Source organism: Diorhabda sublineata, chromosome X (assembly GCF_026230105.1).
Source record: "Diorhabda sublineata isolate icDioSubl1.1 chromosome X, icDioSubl1.1, whole genome shotgun sequence".
Lineage (NCBI taxonomy): Eukaryota > Metazoa > Arthropoda > Insecta > Coleoptera > Chrysomelidae > Diorhabda > Diorhabda sublineata.
This window is the reverse complement of record NC_079485.1, coordinates 12,042,914-12,058,632: the sequence shown is the minus strand read 5'-3', so window position 1 is coordinate 12,058,632 and position 15,719 is coordinate 12,042,914. Positions and strand designations below refer to the sequence as shown.

Below are 15,719 nucleotides of genomic sequence, written 5' to 3'. Positions count from 1 at the left end.
ATTATTAAGAACTCTTTGTCAGCTATATTATGAGCGGTTTCTTATTGGGACCGTAGTAAGGAAACACCAAAGTGGACTAACTTTAATATATTTTCCGAGCTTTCGAATACTTATGAATTCATGGTCTGGGAAATAATAAATATATATATATATATATATATATATATATATATATATATATATATATATATATATATATATAATAGTCTACATCTATTGATAATTCTTCAAAGGCAAGTAGCATGTTATATCCCTTCTTAATGGGATATCCTGTATTTTAGCCGTTAAAAATTAATATCAAAAGCTTGAACTTATTAACTCAGACTACTAAACTGATCGAAGCATCCATATTTCTACGCGTCTGTTATTATTGAAGCCTACAACTATAATTAAAAAGTATAGCGGTTGCGAAAATTCCAATTGAAGTGTTTTGGTGTATACTCTTGAATCTTAAATCGTTTCGGCTAGTTTACGCAAATCATAAAGAAATGATTTTTTATTAAACGTTCCATTAGATATTTTCGGTAATAACATAGAATTACAGTTCGCCAGGACTTCGGTTAATTTTGTTTAAAACTCGTTTTTAGTGATTACACTGAAATTTAAAGAAAACGGATCTACAACTTCTGTGGCCTTTTTTTAGAAAAAACACGACTTTTTTTAATAATTTGGCCACCTCTGCCTTTAAAATTGGAAACACCTGTAGGTGATCAGGGCTGGTTTATAATGATCAACGGAATATCAAAGAAACCGGGTGGTCTTAAAGACCGGATTTTTTGCTATAATTTTTATTAATTCCCAGCTCGAAGTTAAATACAGACAGAACTAGTGGTTGCAACGCGAGCCTGTCAAAATAACCACACACTGAGGACAAATTAAGCCTCAAGAGGTCATTTTTTCACCGGGTCATAAGATACGTAGACACAAATAAGTTAAAAAAAAAACATTTCTCAAACATAATGAAACACGGTTATTTATTTTGCATTAACCAGACACCGAAAAAATACTAACGCCAAGCATTAAATTCAGTGACAATTAGGTATACCATCTGAGGTCCGTGGTAAATTCATTGCATAGGATCCTTTGTAAAAATCAATGTAATTTAATTTAAATAAGTCTCTTATGTAGGTAATATCTATTTCTTCAGTTGTATCAAATTAAACTGATTTTAATTACTCATGATTTTTACTGAATTCTGAGTTCGCGGCCTGGCCGAGTACGGTGACCTACTTACCTTAATAAATGGCGTCTACAAATGTGCAATACAGATAAACTTCAATACATTCAATTCTTTGTACAAAAAAGAAATCAGGTTTTTTGCAAAAATAACCGCTAATCTATCAAAAAATGAGTAAAATGCATTGCATTATCCATGTAATAAAAAAGAAATTGTGTCCTATAGTAATAGAAATTTCTAGAAAATTAAATGTATTAAAAAATTTTAGAGTAATTGGTTATTATAATGGCCAAAACAATTGCCTTTGTGGTTAGAAGAATGGTTATTAAACTCATTCAGCTGAATCCCGGTTAGTTAATAGATATTGATTAAAGCTGTACTAATGCAACAATAAGAGATTATTTAGTAATAAATGGGTATAATTCTATCCTTAAGAGATACAACAACTATTTCAGAAAAATAGTATGTTTAAGACAAACTCAAATTAATAATTTATAGAATAAACAGTTTCAAGTCACTTTGCTACATTTGTTATAAACAAATAAACAAATTCAAACTACTATTTCGGTCACCTTTTGTTTTACTCGTATTCTATGTCCGTTGGCGACGTCGGTAGCCAATAAGAACGAGACAAGTCTTCCACTACATCTCGATCCCTTTTTTCTCATGAATAACATCGATTAACCGTAAATCTTTAATTTTCAGCACTTCTGTAGGCGAAATTTTACTTATAATGCAAAAAAGAATACATATTCATTATTCTATATCATTACCATTGTAAAAATCACAAAACATACTTTAGATCAATCAACTGAATTGTTTATATTAGTAAATAAACTCAATGGTAGTAATAAGAATTACCATTATAAAACAGATCATACTTAAAATTAGCGCCTACACATTATAAAGCATATATTTAGTTAGGTATATCCTAACGTTATACTATCGCTGTGACCGACAAAATCTACATATTGACTCTTCTACCAATTCCATCAATTTTTAATTTTTTGTGAGGTCTGCGTTACGCCGAGTAATGATGGTTTTAGATCTGACAGTGTCAGTTGTTTAGTAAATTTGACCACATATGTTTTATATATATTGACTTAATATTTGTATACATTTAACATGTAAAGACAGAGTAAAGTGTCAAAAGATAACGAGAATATCAGAACCCACAGCAAATTGTAAAATATAGATGAAAGGAGTGATCAACCTCTATAAATGGATCAAAATGCAATACATTGGCATTATCCATAATCCTGCATATTTAATGATGATGATAAGAATAATATTAAATAATGAAGTTAAGCAAAGTAATAAAATATTCTATTTCATAACCTTAACAAATATTGTTATTAAGCCTTTCAACAACTTTTCTATTCAATTAAATATCATAATTAGAAAATAGCTATAAGGAATAAAGTAAACCTAAATGTTTTGTACAATATTGGCCAAAATACAACTCTACTCAATATCTGGACAAATCCGGAGATAAAGAAAACAATTTGTTATTGATAAAATGGCACAATTATACGATTGTAAAATTAAATTTCAATTTAGAGTCAAGGAAAAATATTAGATTTATATTGGATTATATCTATGTACATCTAATCCTACTATTGTGAAATATTACTAACATTTAAACATACTAAATGAATTATAAAAAGGAAGATGGAGTCTAATCGTGAGATTAGAAAGGTTGATGTTATATAATAGACTTTTACTCACTAAGAATGGTTATTAAAATTGCAACTGCTAGAATTATTCAATAATTCAATGCCTAACATTTGTTTGTAACTAATATCAATATGAAATATTAAAACACGCCGACAATGATTTCAAGCAAATAAAAAGGAGAAATAAAGATGTTTTAAAAAGGTTGAGGTTTAAACAGAGGAGAAGCGCTCCTGAATTAAAGAGTGGATAATATTTGAGAAATCTTTTATTGTAAATTGTAAAGAAAACAAAACGACAACAATTCAAATTATTTAAAGTTGCATTGAACTTAACAAAATACAATAATTAGACGACGACGTGATAGAATCGTCAATGGCCACCAATATAACCGGAATTAGCAGCATTGGATTACTTTTTTTGGAGATATTTGACATGAAACTCTTGATCAAACATGCCAACAATATTGCAGATCCAAACTAAAGAATATGAGTGGAATCGAATAACACATCGGCCAAGGCTATTCGGAATTATACATAGATGAGTTCTACCATCATTGGGGGCTTGCCAAATAGAGGATGGGGGACAGTTTCAATATATGCTACGTTAATTCACTTGTTGATAGCATTAAAAAAGTATTTGTCACATTTTTGTGTGTTTTTTTATTTCTCAATTATCTCATTAGTAAAAAAATGATATAATGAAATATTATATATCATATTCATTTCCTCAATAAGTTCCTCTCACGTCAACATAACAATTGTATATTGAAAAAATAAATGCGTATGTTTCATAAAATGAACTATAGTAATGCATGTACAAAGCCATTATAACCAGATGTGATTCATAAGCTATAGATTCATTGTTATCAGTGTGAGGGTTGATGATAATATGTTAACCATCTTTCCATTCCATTAAAAACTCCCTCTTCTATATCACTTGGGAATGTCCTGGTCGATAAGCCTGATATATAATAATCACTATTGATTCGAAATACAAATAAAAGAATGGTGAGGGGAAAGTGATAATATTCTGTTCTTGTTGATCTTTCAAAATATGCTATATACTTTTTTGGTTGTTTATTCTGCAGCAAAGAATATATATATATATATATATATATATATATATATATATATATATATATATATATATATATATGTATTCATCGTCTGGGAAATAATTAATTAACATTTCAATTAATCAATATTTCTATCAACATCTATCTGAATATTCAATTTTGAAACCTATGAATTTAAAATTTTTACAGGAATTAAAACAATTCAAAACCATCAAAATTTTAATTAATTATTTCCCAAACGATGAATACATAAGTATTCGAAAGCTCGGAAAATATATTAAAGTTAGTCCACTTTGGTGTTTCATTGCCACGTTCCCAATAAATAACCACTTATAATATAGCTGGCGAATGCTTCTACAATTCATATATATATATATATATATATATATATATATATATATATATATATATATACATATACAAAGTTACCAGAATTAAGGTTTCGTAAAAAGGAAAAGTTAATATTATCGATATCGAGTACCTAGAGTTAATGTTTGATTCATTAAATATAATTTAGTGTTGATTAAATCCCATTGGCAATTGTTTCTCATAAACATATCTTATTCCATCTTATACACCATACTAGTAGCGTAGAAAAATACAAATTCAAGCATCTTCTGCAAAACATCTGCAATTTTGTTTCATAATTTCAACCTCTGCCATTACTCCTCAATAAAATTATGGAACAGAGGAATTGATAACTATGATGACTTATTAACCAAATGAGCACTACCATGAACTTCATCTCAATATTTCATAATCAGAGGAATAAAATCTTTTATCGAAGGACACGCCATAGATATAAAACTAGTTGGGGAAACCCATTTCACTAGGAAAATTCATATTAAAATAATTGAATATGCTACATACAACACTCCACATCCGGGCGACACCTCCTATGGCGGCACATAAGTAAGAATTAGAAAAAAACTTAAGCACCACGCGCTGGAAACATATTCACTATCAAAAATGCAAGCAACAACAATTTCTATTGAAGACCACATTGGTTGCTTTAACGCATTTGTCAGCTACTGTCAACGAAACAATAACAAGACAAAAGACTTCTTCAAAATCCAAGGAAACCGACTTATAGTGGCTGTTGATGAGTATGCCAAAAACATCTTATGAGGATCCAGAATAACAACAATAGGTGAGGAATTATTTTAAGCAATAAGAACAAACAATCTACTATACCTGTTAATAGGTGAGACCACTTATTGGCCCTCAGATTCTAAGAAGATCCCTGACCAATTGAAATTTGTAATTATTAATCGCGTCAATGTAAAACATTTTAAAGCAAAATCATCCTTAGACCTATCTACCGAGCATACTCCAATACTTTTGACAATGCATTCCAATGTAGTTGAAAAGCCTAAACCACTAATTTTTTATACTATTTTATACGAAAAATCGACTGGGATACTTTTTGAGGTATTCTAAAATGACATTGACATCCTTCTCTACACTATGGAAGAACTAGAAATAGTATTAACAGATGTCACGAAACTTTTACAAAAGTTGGATGGGAATCAGTACCTAATGACGTAAATATCCATCACACAAGACTCACTACTATCTATTAGTCAAACAATTGATAGCAGAAAAAAGAAAGAAAAAGAAAAAATGGCAATCAACTAGAAGTGTGGACGATAAAGAAAAATTGAATATAGTAACTACGTAGTTAAATACACATTAACAGAAATAAATAATCAGTCATTTGAAGACAATCTAGTATCGTTATATTTCTCTGCCAAACAGACATTTCCACCTGTGAATAATGACTCCATATATAGGTACCCAGAGATAAAAGACTTACTGGAGGCATCTCCGCAGTTAGACAAACCCAAATAAATCGCCAAGGTACGAACTTATAACGGAAAGTATATTACAAGAAAAGCATATCAAGGGATTTAAATTCATTCAACTTATTTTGAACGCAGCCCTTAGGCTATGGTATTTTCCTGTCCAATGGTTCCAATTTCTATCCAAATAAAAATGGTTCCAAAACCTAAAAAAAATCTAAGTGAGCTAACATAATATCTTTCAATAAGATTATTACCCATCCTATCCAATGTACTCAAAAAACTGATATTAAGTCGATCAATACATATGATAGAAGACCAACAAATAATCCCTAACCATCAATTCGGCTTCCGTAAGCAACGTAAGTACGATAAAGCTAATCTATAGAGACGTAGAAATATGAATGAAGCCTTTGAAGAAAAAACATTTATCTCAGCAGCGTTTCTAGATATCAACCAAATCTTTGATAAGAATCCATATCACTTTTATCTAATATTAAAATCATATTTGGTCATTTCTTTGTCAAATGTCAAGATAAACATATGGAATTACACACAATCAACACAGGGGTACCACAAAGAAGTATACATGGACCTATACTCTAGCCAATTTAGATTTCTGATCTGCCAACAACTAGGAAAATAGAAATAGCAAAGCTTGCTGGTGACACAGCAATTCTTGCAAGTTATTCAAATCCTCAAGCCACATCCAAAAATTGACAAGGAAAAAAATAATAATAATTTCAGATACAAGAGTACAACAGAATCATACTTTGATTGTAGTTTCTTCGTCAGAAAATATAGATTGTACACAATTTCTCACATATCTCTAATATCGTACATAATACGATTCTAGTTTCAGTTGTATTGAAACAAGACCGTAACAGATAGTGTGCCTAGCCTCCAATATCATTATTTCACATTCTCGGGATACCAATACTAGTAATTGTAGGTAGCCATAGTCTGTTCAATTGAAGTTTACCTGAGTGAAAGCAATGAAAATGAGCTTAATCCTCATAAACCATAACGGTTATTTAGTAATACACATTGATTTCATTTCATTTCCGTTCGCAGTGTAGTTTCAAAATGAGCCATTAATAGGAATATGACAAAATTCTACGAATTCTAAGAAATATCTGGAGCGCTTAATTTTTTTAGGATTTCAACTAAATCAGAATAAACCAATAATCCACATTTCCTTTAATTGATGCCTTATCACTGCTAAATCAATCCGATTGATCCTATGTTTTTCATGACTTTTTTTATATTTGATTCTGGATTCAATTACAACAGTTTTGGATAATGTTAGCTATCTACTATCTGTACTACTGAATGATGGCTTGGCGATATACTACAACGATGAAATAGTCAACGAGCGTGGAATTAATGTTCTACAATTGCTACTATATCACTGCGGACTAAATACAATCGAGCAAAAATGAAAGTTTATCTTTCTAAAATCAATTAGTTCTGAAAAGTAACCAACAAAATTGATTATTATTAATTGTGGATATGAATAAAAATGCTTACTAGGTATTAATTTAATTTCATCAGTCATAAACATAAGTAGCAAAACAATGAATAAATAGTTTTCTTTATAATTGTAGTTGACTCTGTTTCTACTTCAGCTTCGTGTTCAACATATTCTGTCATCTACCTCAATAAATAACAATAAAGGTTGTATCTACAGAAAGCAATATTCAGTTAACTATTAATTGTTTACTGACTTACCTTATGTGTTTTCAATATCGTCGTTTGAAAATAATATTGCATGAATAAATATTAAACCAAAGACTAATTTTTACGGTAGTTAGCTTGGTATCTGTTAATGAGCAATCTACAAAAGTATTCTATGAGTTATCTGAACTCAATCCCCGTTTTCAATTTGCGTAAGCCGGGAACCCACTTATCCTTTATAAATATTTTGTTTCATCGCTCTGAAACTAAACTTTAGTAACTTGGTAGTACAAAGGTCGTATTTTCAAAAGTACTACAAGGATATAAATTAAGATTACTCACTTTTCCAACAAATATATGATTGAATTCAAATAAATTAAATTACAAGCAACAAAACAAAGAAAAAAGATCAAGCTTCTTAAAAACCAAATTGTGCTACACCATTTTTACTGAAATTCTAAACCGAGTTCAAATGAAAATAAAATATTCTTGCGTGTAGGTACAACGAATAGCAAATCCAAAATTGATAATGAAATTGCCAATTAAACCAATATAACCGGTAGAACTGGGAATATTACAAGTGTCGATACATTTCTATATTCAAATGGTACCTATACATGTACCTTAAAAAACTGGTTATTGGTCGAGAGATTCCTACGATGGTATAGACACGAATCGTTTATCTTTGCTGACAATAAAAATATCAATTGATCAAAGGTATAAGCATAACCGTTGCAATCAATAATAAATAATTACTACTAAAAGCTTGGTTCTATTTTAATGAACTATTGGTACTTCTAGGAATGTACTAATGCTCTGTTGTTCACAAATATCTAACTGTAAATTTTTATGACCGTTCAAACAGTCAAAACTAAATTTATCAAATACATCGCCTTCAAATGAATAAACAATTATACAAAAAATACAATAGTCAATCAAGCATGATCAATTATTTGTTTTTATTTAAATGGAATTTGATTTCCTCTATCTCGCTCCTCTGAACCCATACCACAAAAAAATACTCACTATTCTTTGAGTAGTAGATATCCATCATCACTAATCACTGATTAAATCACAAGTACACATTGCAGAACTGACAATAAATACTCACTCCCACAGTGACACTTTTCGTCACAAAAATCACAAAACACAAAACAAATTAAGTTACCGAACAACAAACGTTAGAACGACCCGTCCGCTAAAGGTGAAGAACAAGGCGAAAAAGTGTAGATGTTGATGCCCATGCCCAGATGCCAAGCATGGGGACGCGGTGTTGCCAATATCTAGCAGAATTCGTCGCTCGTGAGAGTGATTCTTAAGCTTATACCTAAAGGTGGTTGGTTGATGATAATTTGAAGAAAATGAATATTTTTTTAGATTGTCCGTTGTAAATTGTAATTCATAATTCAGCGATGGCAGACGAAACTGTGTATCCTATAACTTTCGAAAGAAATTTAAAACAATAAAATTGTGTGCATATTATTTTGTGCTAGGCAACCTGATGTCTCAGAAAAAATGTATTCAAATTTTTCAACATTATACACCCAAATTAAGTTAGTGAAAAATATTAAGAGACCATTGTTACTTTTGTTGAAATAATTTTTCTGACTGAACAATTCTCAAGTAGTAGAGAAAGGAAATATTTGAAAAATTTCATCACAAAATATTATTAATCAGAATATATTTCACACCTGGTATTGTTGTCTAGCGTAGGTATTAAGTAGCACATATTCGGGAATATTTAAATATTCCATATTCAAATAAGGGATTTGAAAAAAAATCTTTATTTTTATTTGTGGAGAATAATTACAAATGTATACGAAATATTTATTTTACTAGAAATCAGACTTGATCATTTGTATATAACAAATGATAACAGCATTTAAGAAATTTGAAATAATTAGGCAGAACCTCGTAGAAATAAATTTAAAACAGTGAACCAGAAATACTCATTATAAAGGGAGAGACAGAACATAACTGCTAAAGGAAATATTTTTAATATAAAACGCAAATGAATCAATTCGGCCACAATTGTTACTTTGAACTGAAGTTTTTAATGAAATCGAAAAATACCCATCGTAACTCCAACCATATAACTGTACATTCCACTCAGCACAATCTTGAGGGTTACGTCATTCGCCTTAAGTTATCTTCACTATTGCACGACCATCTGGGCAGAACAGGAATTCATTACTGAAGACGACGAAGTTCTTAGTCATTCGTGGAGCAACTGAAGTTGATTGTTTCGAAGTTCGGGAGTCGAAAGTAACACCAAGTGAGCCCAAACCTTCTCATATGTCTATAAACATTTCGCATCCAAGAACCTTTCTGTCTTCTGCTAACTACTGATATGCTATTGTCCTCGTCGTCGATGAGGACAATAGTGGACACATTTCTTTTTATTTTGCCATCAACTTCTCGGTACTACAATTCAAATTCAATTAGCTGCTGCAATATATTTATATATATAAATACATTTTTTTGAAATTAAATGATATTTACTGGGTATTCGGGTCCATTTGTTTGTTCTCTGGAATGTCTCTTACTGGATGTTACGTAATAACACTATTGCAGACATATGAAGATGTGCTCGGCACTTTTGGCCACTTTTTCCAGATTTTTAACATTAAATGATTGCATAAACGATTTTTTTTTCAGAATACTATTTTACAGTAAATTATAACGATTTAGTAATCTTTAAAATTTCCATTTTCGAATCAAATATTTGTTTGAACTGTTTCCATCGAATTTCGCGATTCAACGGTTTGTTTCCAATATTTCATATAATTTGCATGTGTTTATATAGATATACATATATTTAAATGAATGCATTTTATTATTCGCTTGTGAAATAAACTAAACCTTGATATACCCACGTAGTAGCTTTTATTCATATAGTAATTAATTAAATGTAATTCAAAAGAAGTTAATTTATAACTATTAGGAGAAACTAACGCATTGTTCTACGTGAGTAGCAATACGCGGCATATGCTGTAAGGTCACCATAGTGTCCTACCTGACAAAATCGTCTCGAAAACTTTTGCCTCTATGTGTTACCTTGCACAGATTTCAAAATGTCGTGAACAAATATGCGAACTGCAAACAATTGCTTACAAAAAGGCTCAACAAAATACGCAAGACTTCTTTGAAAATTAGAATATGAGGAATTACATTATTTTCATGAAAAACTGTTGGTCTTGTATAAGAGATCTAGGTTTAGTTTGCGATTTTTTGTTCAAATAATTACGCACAGAAGAAATAATATTTGGTTTATTTATGTAATTTATCAGAAATTGTACACAATTTTAACTGATTCACACGCATTTTAATTTAGTAGTACTTTTAAGACATTTTCATTACATATTACACATATATATTCTCTATATTTATCTATTTATCTATAACAAAACGCCCGGAAAAGCATGTCAAATGAATTTATTTCACTCTAGGCAGAGTAAAATTCAGGATCACTTGAAATAATTATACAAAAAAAGGTGGTATCTCAGAGTTTGTTTAGCTTTTTATAGTGAAAGAAAAAGCTCTCTTTGTAAATTATTGTCGAACAAGCAGTTGCCTATTTCTACAATTTGGCTTTTCAGCTTTGGATTTCAGTAACTACTACAAAATATATTTAAATGAATAAAATTTATACTAGAAAACTTGATCCTCTACAAGAAAGAGTTCTTAACAGTTTTCATTAATTTAATGATTTCAAAGGTCTTCGACTTTAAAGTTTGTTAAAAATAATTAACGCTTTTTTACCATTAGATTCTATTCATTACTAAATCAATTCTCGTTGCGATCAATTCCTATAATAAAAAAGACGAGTTTGACCGTCTTCAACCCACTCATTTTTTAGATTTTTGAAATCTGCATCGCAGAAGTTTAAGTACTAACATACTCTTATAATATAGATTAAATAGTACAGTATTCATTCCGTTAAATCATCCTATACTATATTGTTATGATTATGGACTCCAACATTCACATATATACAAAAAAGTATTGTGGTTGAAAAATAGTAATTATTATTGTCTACCTGTTAAATAACGTGAAATTCGACTCACAACTATTTTACAGAACTTAGATAATTATCACTCATTGAAAATAGTGCATACCTAAATTTATCACAGAAATTGCATCACTCGGAAACAATTATGTTATCCATTGAATCTCTAAATATGCAACAAAACAATAATCAATTCAGAAGGTATCATATAGTCTGTCAAATCGGCTATGCCAATCAACATAAATGATTGGTCTTTTGATGGATAAAGTAAAATGAATATATTTAATCGAAATATAAAGCATGTCCACTCAAAGTTTGTTTGATTATGATACTTGAAGCTTGTATATAGGGTTATTTAAAAGCATAACCCTATAAAAATAATAATAATAAAATCCTAAGTGCAAGTTATTTTTCTTATATAGTAATTGCATGACTCTATTTCGGATTAATCAGAGAGCATTAACCATACATCGTATTTATGACGTATTCTGAAGCTATTAAAAAATATCAAGTTCCAGTTGCGTACTATAATCCACATAGGTAAGACCTTCCTCTCATCATAACCCGCTTTGATTTACCTTCATTAACCATGAGTTTGTGACAGAAACCCAGAAACAGGGTCTTACAACGTGGCAGACAATTAATTATACACCCCAATCTAAGGGTATGTTCTATAGTAGCGTTTCTCCCTCAGAAACCAAATTGATGTTTGAAATGTGATTTTACCTTTTTTTATATGGATTTTCTTCAATACATTTGTCATTATTAGAGTAATATTTTTTAATTATAATATTTAAACATGGCGCTTTTTGGTAGATTATATTAATTTTTAACATAATAAGTTTTTTTGCATTAATAACCATGTTTGAAATGTCTAACAGATAGATAGTTCAATTAGATGCTAACTAGCCACTTCACGTGGAATATTATTTTTCGATTTTATCTCTATCACTGCAAGCTAAATCATATAGAACAAACATGAACTTGAATGAAAAAGCAACCCGAACAAATACGACTCATTTCTGAATATTTCATAGGGCTAGTTATTATTATTAATCATAGTTTTTCCAGATTATAATCAGTTGTAATATTTTTCTGTAAATACATATTATAGCTAATTTTTACGACAGAAGCTACTGCATTGCAGCTACTTGAATTGGTTGTAACTTCATATAAGTCCTTCCTTATGATAATTTAAGCGACCAGCAATAAGATTTTTCGTAAATTCCATTATTTTCATCAACTTCAACACGATGATCATGTGAATAAAGAACAGCTATGTGGATGGTTAGAATTTTAAGGCAGTCGACAATTATCTGATCCGGACATAGGTATTCTGCAGAGTGGTACTACTTAGCGATGGAAGAAAACAATTGTTTGTTGTTTTTTAGAGCCTTTAAAAACCTTGTTCATTTTTATTGATCTTACGTACTAAACAACTTTATTATGTATACTATACACTCACCTCAATTTTACCGTTTCCTTTTTGTGTTTTAAGCTTATATTCGTTTCATCACTAAAAAGTTATTTGTTTTTTGAAGTGATATTTTTGTAACTATAATATGTAGTCTATTTTCATATAAACAAAGCTGTTATTGAGTATGGTATTAGGCTGAACAGACATCGAAAGCGTTGTTGGGAGATGTAATGAAAGGACCGGCAACAAATTCGAAGTGAAATTTCGAACAGATGAGCGGTGTCGCAATGGTTAACTCCATTCTCCTTTGACGCGACGAAGATTTAGATTTTAAGGTATACTCAGCTTCCAACACTAGCAGGCGTGTGCTTTGTACTCAGTGTCATCATTGTTTGCTTGCGCAACTCCAGAGTGCTAATTTACTATTCTCATTTCTGCTACATGAATAAGTAGACTTTGTAAAAATTTTAGTCCCACAAAACATGATGTTATAAAAGTAGATTCGGAGTATGAATAATAAAATTGTGAAATAAAACAAAACTATTCGACATGACCAAACGTAATTTTCTATGACATAAAGAGAAACAGGAGAAATTTGTTGGTGTTGTTAGAAGAAAATGGAAAGATGTTTACTTTTAGAAATGTCAAATCGGCGATAATAATATTAGCTTTCCTTTTGTGAATGATCTGATTTATTTCAAGCCGAGCTCAAAATATCAGCTCACCTGTTTCCGCTTTGATATGGCGGATCAAATTGAATGACAAACTGAGAAAGACAAGTAAATCTATCCTCAAACTTTACAATCTTTCGTCAAATAACTGAGCAGAGTTAAATCTTAGAATCACGGCTTCAGTACGAGAATGTCAATGATATTTAAATTATAATACTTCTATAATAAAATAAATGAGGGTGTAATGAATTCCGTGAATTATTTACTTATCAAAATAACGTATGAACATAAAAATTCAAAGCCCAAACCCAAACCAGCACATTTTTTTGAATAATTATTAAATTTAATTTACTGAAGAATATAAGATGCAACAGTCAAATTATTGTTTGTTTCTCCTCCTAGATTTTTGGTCATAACAATATAATTCTTTGAGGAGTAATGTAATTACTAATTACATCATTGAAGAGCAATAGAAAGTGGTTATTTCAGTTGAATACTAAATATAATGGAATTGAAAGTTTGGTTGCAAAGTATTGTAACTCGGGGGACGTTATCTAAGATCAAAATTTTAACAGGTGAATTGGGGTTTATGGAGTTGAAGTAATTGATACAAAATTCAATTTCGTTTCAATCTCAAAATCTCTTAATACGTTTGCTAATTAAAATGAATGGGAAAATTATTTCTCCAATTTCTCTTTCGATAGTGTAGGATAGACTGGAGATATGAACATTCTGTTTTTCTAGAATACCTATATAATAAATAGTTTTATTTCCAATACACAATTGTTAATACTTAAAATTTTAAACTAACTAATGAGTTCAGTTATTTCAATTGATCTTTAACTACAATAATATACTTTATTTACAAAAACATTATAACAAAAAACAAATGTTTTAAGTATAGTTCATTTGGCAACGCCGTTTGAATAAAACAGATAGTAGTCGGCAGCGCCCCCAGGTGAAGGGAATGCAACTTGAACCCATCATCTATCTACCTGCATGTTTATAGTACCCATACAGGGCGGTCCACAATTAAGAACGGACTGGTATCGAAGGTACAGTGTCACGCAGTGGGAGATGCAATAATGAAATTCTAAGAACGCAGATTCCAAAGTAAATAAGCCTATGCACAAAATAAAGAACAACCTTCACCAACTTTAACTTAATAAGTTTATTGTCTCTCAAGAAGGTGGCTCTCAGAATAACGTAAATATTTTTATAATCTAATATTTTTCCAGATTCTGTACTCCTGTTTGCGTGTAAATATAATAATCTCTTTAATGTACGGAATTAACTGAAACATTTTAACATTTTGAAATGAAATTCATAGTACATTTATACAACCAACGTATTTTTTGAGCAATGAAAAATTTAGAGACATATTAAGTCCAGTTTATTGTCAAAAAAATTTTAGTTCCTTACTAAGTTCCTAGTTCCTACTTAGATAGTAACTCTCTTTACTATGTCTCACATCATATTGCTGCAATTGAAAATTAAGAAATATAATGGAAATGAAAATAATGAAAATATTTATCCAAACTTGGCGCAGAAAACCTACAACTAAAGACAAATATTTAAGTGTTTGTGTCATGTTAGAAGAATATCCACATTTGTGAAGTAGAAAAATTACGAATTTTAGAAAATATATAGTAAAGGCTTTGCAACTTTGCAATACATTTTGCAACATTCTTGACTGCTCAATTCTTCTTATCTCTATGGTAATCCTATCTGTTAATTCCTGAATATTGACAGGTTTTGTTTTATGAACGACGTTTTTTAAGTGACCCCACAGGAAATAGTAAGGATTCATATCGGGTGATCGCGGGGTTCATTCGATAAAACCACGTTTTCCAATCCATCTTCTGGGAAATACATTATTTAGGTATTGCCTCAGCACACACGCATAGTGAGGTGGGGCACCATCTTGTAGACAAATATTATCGTTTGGGATATTGTTATTGTCTGAAAATTTCTAATAATGAAGTTTTTTTAAAATGTAATTGAAATACTTACTTCGATTTAGAAATATCCGAGCCAACTCGGGTATAATACTATTTTCCAAGAAATTTAAATACGCCGGGCCATTTAAGTTATCCTCAATGAAAGAGGGACCAATTATTTTGTTGCTTATTATTTCAGCCCATACATTCAGTTTTTCGGGATATTGGGTGTGGGATTACATTAATACAAAAAGTGGCCTCATCGCAAAACATA

General features: G+C 30.3%; 1 protein-coding gene across 1 annotated transcript in view; it reads right to left on the bottom strand.

The window, feature by feature from the left end:
- LOC130451832 (latrophilin Cirl) overlaps positions 1–8,626 on the bottom strand; it is a 365,678-nt gene extending 357,052 nt beyond the window's left edge. The window contains exon 1 of the mRNA XM_056791133.1: positions 8,435–8,626. The gene's annotated coding sequence lies outside the window, so the exon portion shown is untranslated. The remainder of the gene's footprint in view (positions 1–8,434) is intronic.
- Positions 8,627–15,719: the final 7,093 nt, after the last annotated feature.